Raw genomic sequence first — 5,552 nt, 5'->3', positions numbered from 1 at the left:
CGGAGTCAGACATACAAAGGCGTATAAGACGGGTCATGATCAGAACTGAACATACGAAGACATATCAGACAGACTCATAATCGGGGTCAGATGTACGGAATCACATCGGACAGATTCGAAATCAGAATCAAATATACAGAATTGTTTCATACAGAGTCGTGATCAGACAAACCGAAATGTATCAAACATACGCACGATCAAAATCAAACGCACAGAGACATATCAAACGGATTGATATCCAGAGTGAGACATACAGAGGTGTGCCAGACAGAAACGTATCCAGAATCAAACGCACAAAGATTCATTGGACGGGAACATCATCGAGCTCAGAAATACAAAGGCGTACTAGGCAGAGCCTTATCGGAAACGGAAGTGCAGAAGCACAACAGATAGAATGTCAATTTAGAATCGAATCGTTCATATTAAGGCTCCAATGCTTCATGGGAATTTCCCTTTATTGGTAAACTTATTCGCCAAGTTGTCACACAAATTATCTTGCGTCTCGCGTACCGACTCTTTCAAAGATTCTATTTATTCACACTGCTTACCTTTCATCTATCGCAACATTAGTTGCCGGGGCTCGGCTCTTAATCCATATGGGCACCAAACGAAAATCATACACACACACATACACATACACATACACACACTTATTCAGACCTTACTGGCGAACATCTATGGCTGTTATTCAAATTCGTTCAATTTCCCAAGCGGTGTTGTACCCATTTAGTCTGCCTCGCTCCGCGCGACTCCTGTAAGGGCACTAATTATTCCACACACATTCTATTTACCTGATGATTACCCCAAGTTTCTATTTATATTTATCACACTCTCACTTATGAAAAACTTTGCATTACTTCCCAGGGGGTCACCCATCCCAGAATTGCTCTGGCTTGAGCACGCTTAACCCCGAAACTTTCATGCATTTTTGCCGCGTTAGGGCTGATATAACTTCATCGATTGCCCCACACGACCTTGTCACGTGATTTTAGGGCCAAACGGTATCTTAGCAAATTTTTCGGGAAGTTTTTATAGCGGGTCCCACTCTGACCCGAAGAGGTCGTTTGCTCTTCTGGCTATGTGGTTTATCGTTTTAGCCTTCCAAATTCCATATATTCGCCTCCCACATGTATAGATAACTGCCTCGGATATTTCATTAATTCGGATTCTTACCCTAGTTTTACTGACACACAGAAAGAGAATATCGCATAATATACTGGAATGCAGGCCTATCATTGCACATACTCATTCAGAAAAAGGTTAGTAATATACCTGGGTCTGCGTCTGGGGATGCCTCTGGGTCTCGCCGACCAGTCAAAGCATAGATGCGGTTCGAGGGACCGCTAGAATCTGAACCCCCACCACGGCCTCTACCGCGGCCCGCCGGTGCTGGCATACCTCGCCCCGTGGAGCGCGTGGCCGAAGGGGTAGATGACGAACCAGCAACGGATCTCATCGGCGGTGCTGCGCTACCGGAACCGCCTGCCCACGGACAATCCCGCATGATGTGGCCCTGGCGGCCGCAAGCAAAACAGGCCCCTGTGGCCCTGAAGCACTCACCTGGGTGCGATCTTCCACAATACGAACACGGGGGCATAGGTGGCCTAATCTGACTGGGACCCCTGCTCGCCTGAGGACCTGGGGCTCTGGAACTCTGGTCTGCCCTGGACGGTCCTGCGCCATCAAACCTCTTACTAACAAACTGTGTGTCCCGGCCTGACGGAGGGAAGTACCCACTGGACTGATACTGAGGCTGCTCGCCCCGAGAATCTCCAGAATACCCCGCTGATCTGGCCCTCTTGGGCCGTCTCCCATCATACTCTCTGCTGGGCCGATCTGCTCGGTGCCGGTTCTCCATCCCCTGGGCGTAGGCCTGTAGACGGGCAATGTCCATATCTGTCTGCAATGACACCGCCATACAGCCGTCAATCAGGTAACGATCCAACCCCATAACATATCTATGCATCCGATCTGTCATATCTGCCACCACGGCAGGGGCATACCGGGCCAGGGAATCAAACTCCAAATTATATTCACGAACGCTTCGACCCCTCTGCTGTAGATGTAAAAACCGATCAGCTCGCTCCCGTCGTAACTCTGGGGGCAGAAAGTGGCGGGTGAAAGCAGTCACAAACTAATCCCATACAGCTGGAGGAGCACCCTCACCCCTGGATAACTCCCAAGTCTCATACCAATGCGCGGCAACATCCCGAAGTCTATGCGAAGCCAGCTCAACCGACTCGGTCTCTGAAGCCCTGACCAAGTCTAATGCACGTCGCATCCCCCGAATTAAGTCATGGGGGTCCTCGTCGGGCTTAGACCCGAAAAACTCTGGAGGGCCACATAATAAGAACTCCCGAACTCTCAGGCTGTCCCGCCTGTCCTCATCATCATCGTCCCTCCGCCCGCGTCTGCGAGCCTGCCCCGCTACTATCGTGGTCAACAACTGTACAGCCTCCCTCAGGGTCCTATCCTCCGCCCCTGGCTGAGGAGCTGGAGTCTCAGGAGCGGGTACACGGACCTCTGGAGCTGCTGAAGGTCCTGCTCCAGGCTGTACTAATGGGGGTGTAGCAGACCCCTTAGAATGAGGTGCAACCTCAGGCAAATCATAGACACGAGCCCGGGTAGCTCGCTGTGCCTGGCTAGTCTCTCCCATCTTCGCCTTGCCCTTCTAGCCCGCCGTTGCCTTCTTCGGAGGCATTACTGCAAACACAACAACGGGTCAGATCAGAATGACTCTAATAGCACAGCTCTATCGCACGATCTAAGATTCCAAAGAAAGTAACATCCTAAATGCCCTGTAGCTTCCAGTTTATAGATGTGGTGCACAACACATCGATAAACAAGACTCTACTAGACACGGCCTGTAGACATTCCGAGGACAAACCGCTCTGATACCACTTTTGTCACGACCCAACCCCGTGGGCCGCGACTGGTGCCCTACTTAGGCACCCCAACCAGACTCACAACCAGATCATCGTATTCAGACTCATTCAAACTCAACATGCGTTATTCGAACTGAAAATGAACAACAGACGCCAGACGCAAACATTTATCGAACACTTATCTTAAGCGGTCGCCCGTTCAGATTAATCAAATCAAAATCAGAAAGGTGGCGGAATATACGTCGCCCAAATGCACAAACACACATCAGAAAGGGGGCGGAATGTACATCGGCCGAATGCACACACACGTACAAACTCAAAGGCCATCTTGGCCATAGTAGCGTACGGGCCGCTTAAGAACGCAAAACAGACCCACATACAAACACACCGGACCCACGACCCACAAAAGTGACTACAGGCCTCTAGACAAAACAGAACATATGAACATATGACGGGACAGGGCCCCGCCGTACCCACACATCCACAAATGTACCGAACACACACAACAGAAGGTATGTACCAAAAGTAGGCTCCGGATCTAGGGGAGCTCTCCAACACAGCAGAATGAGTAGCCTAAACTGGAGGACCACCCAAACGAGCTTCTGTACCTGCGGGCATGAAACACAGCCCCCGAAGAAACGGGGGTCAGTACGGGAGAAGTACTGAGTATGTAAAGCAGAAGGTACAGGAATCACAAACACAACTGGAGTTAGAAGAAACAAACACGAACGTCAACGTAGCAAAGCAAACCTGTGCGGGAGGCAAATGTACAAATGCAAATCAAATCATGTATAGGGTTTAGGAACGTGGTCACCCCCGACGCTGGTGCCACAACACATCATAACTCCAGATGTTTTCAAATCTCCGTACAGTCTCCAGACACATCATATCACATCATCAGAACATATCAAATGCCATATCACATCATAACTCCATAGACGGTAACCGGCCCTATGGCGAGGCCTCGGAAACCGTAACACATCATAACTTCCGAATATGTTATAGCGCTCACGATCACAAAGCCGGCCCGGGTACCGACGAACGAAATCATAGTAAATGGCACGAACGGAGTAGTGCAGAAACCATATGCAAATTAAAAGTAAATTACCGAACTCAACACATGATTCTCCATGGCATATATTTGACGTAAAAGGCTCGGAGTAGGAGTCGGGACAATAAAAATTTAGTAGGTAATAGTTACGGAGTTCCAAACTGCAAAGTCTTTGAAAAACAATTCACAAGTCATTTTCCGAAAATCTAACATCATTCAAAGTGCAAAACGTTCAATAACGGCGTAGGGAATTTCAAACGGACCCTTAAGTCATACACAAACGATTGCCTTTCATATCGGACGAAAATGAGCCAAACGAACCAAATAAGGGAAGTCTCAGGGCTTGCGGGCCCACCTCGAGTCAAATTGAGGCGGCGGACACAAATCACAGACTTTAGACTCCATAGAGCCATCCACAAAAGTTTCGGAGAGTTTCGGACACAACAGCAAAAGTTACGAAGGTTCGAACATTCTTTTAACTAAATGCAACAAAAAGGGTTCAATTACGCTGGATGAATAGTACCCAAACTTGAACCTAGATTTCCAAGAGCAGAGTTATCCCCGAGGGTCCGATCTTAACCTAGTATGACTAGGACATGCCAAAAGAAGGATAGGTAGGCTTTACATACCTGGTTGGCGCCTTACGCTCGTCAAATCGCAATTCCCGTTTCGTCCGAAAACTGCAAATGGTCACTTTTACCAGTTACTATTCATGAAAGTTAACATTTTCATCTTTGGGCTATACTTGGCTACCGAAATTTCGGCAGCATTTCCCCTATAAATCTAACACCCCGAGACTTAGCTCGGCTCAAAATACAACAACAACAACAACCCCAAACATCATTACACAATACAAACCACAATCAAACCGCACTAGCTTCAAAATTTCACCTTATTACATAAGTTGGTAATTCTATATTCAAACTTCAAAATTCTAAATCTACATCCATATTATTGTATTCATTCAAGATTATTCAATCGCATTACAAACAAGTTCCAAACCATATACAAAGTTCCTCAAAACTCATTACTTTCCATATTTCTTTCAAAACTTCAAAACTTACAACGAACGTTCTAACTTGCGTCGTTTCATTCCGAATTCATTAACATCATTGTAAGTTCACATTTAAAGTCTTTAGCACCCTAAATATACAATGATATACACCATGATACCAAAGGTATACACTTTCCGATAATATCCGAAATCATTTTCTAACGCCAACTCAATTCTTTAATCAATCCTTTACGACATAAAGATCACAACAACACATTATTCAAACTAAACGAGATAAAATTCCTATGCCTTGCACTTCATGAAACTCACGGCCAAACACACTCTTTCTACACACACACGCCATGCACAAACACAACACCATCCCACAATCTTCATGCAACATCAATCACTATAACATATAAATCCATTTCATAACATAAAAACATAGATTTCTTACCTTTTTCTTGAAATTCCGATTTGCCGCAAACGAGCAGCTTACGCCAAACTAATTGTACCCCGTTGAAGAGGGGCTCGAGTACTTCATAATATGTGAAGAACAAGAATTTTTGGATCAATAACCAAGCTTGGAAATTTTCTTTTTCTCTCTTTCTCTCCTACGGCC

Source organism: Lycium barbarum, chromosome 3 (assembly GCF_019175385.1).
Source record: "Lycium barbarum isolate Lr01 chromosome 3, ASM1917538v2, whole genome shotgun sequence".
NCBI lineage: Eukaryota > Viridiplantae > Streptophyta > Magnoliopsida > Solanales > Solanaceae > Lycium > Lycium barbarum.
This window is presented reverse-complemented; position numbering follows the sequence as displayed.